We start from the raw sequence: 958 nt of genomic DNA, 5'->3' as shown, positions 1-958 counted from the left end.
TTTCTCAGTGTCTTTGAAAGTGATTCCTCACCCAGGCCTACAAGAAAGCATTTGTGTATACATTCTGAGTATCTACACCCAAAAGCCTCCAAATCAATTCTTTTAGGTTTGACTCTACTCTGCCCAGTCAGTAATTTTCTTGCTTCAGGTGCTTCCCTGGGACATATTATTACTTAGTACTCCATGCCCATTTCATGAATAGCATATCAAAGTATAAATGCCCAAGCATGGCCTGAGGTTCAGTTTTGATTATTAGTTATATTTCCTTCAAAGATTTAAGTCCCAAGGTTATTTGTGAAGTTTTCCTAATGTGAATAATTGATCAAATATAAAACATGGAAATTGTAGTGCTAATCATCCTGCAGTAAAATTAGCATGGATGAATATATCCTGCACATTTTATATTTAGAAAGGATAAAGAAAACTTTAAACTCCAGTGTGTACAATGGGAGTAGCTACTTCTTTTTAATCAATGAATTTCAAGACACTTCATTTCATTTCAAAAGAGACTGCACACCTGTGCTTCGAGCACAGCAGCGATGGTCTACTGCATCCATCTAGATGATTTTGCTTGGAATATTTTGTCTTACACAAACCATCTTATTGAGAAGAGGAGGTAAGTTCTCTACATAGCTAATGGACCCTCAGCCTTTGATGTGAAGGAACTAACCATTTGGGCTATGCCATGTTGATGACCTGAGATGAGGGTCTACCTGAGAGGAGGTAGACCCATGATCCTTGTCACTTAAAGGTATTTTGTACACACTTGAGACCTTTCTAAAAACCGTGGTACCCAAAAGGAACTTCACACTATGTAGGAGATGAAGCTGGCTCATGTCTTCACTGTTCTCAAAGGTAGTTCAAGAAAATGCTCTCTTCTACTGGCAGGCATTAGATATAATGGAGTCAAAGTTGAACTGTTACCTGGATGTGGACAAGCAGAAATGGAAACAAGAAG

Source organism: Octodon degus, unplaced genomic scaffold (assembly GCF_000260255.1).
Source record: "Octodon degus isolate 3935 unplaced genomic scaffold, OctDeg1.0 scaffold00599, whole genome shotgun sequence".
Lineage (NCBI taxonomy): Eukaryota > Metazoa > Chordata > Mammalia > Rodentia > Octodontidae > Octodon > Octodon degus.
The sequence above is the reverse complement of the archived record's forward strand: the minus strand, read 5'-3'. Positions refer to the sequence as shown.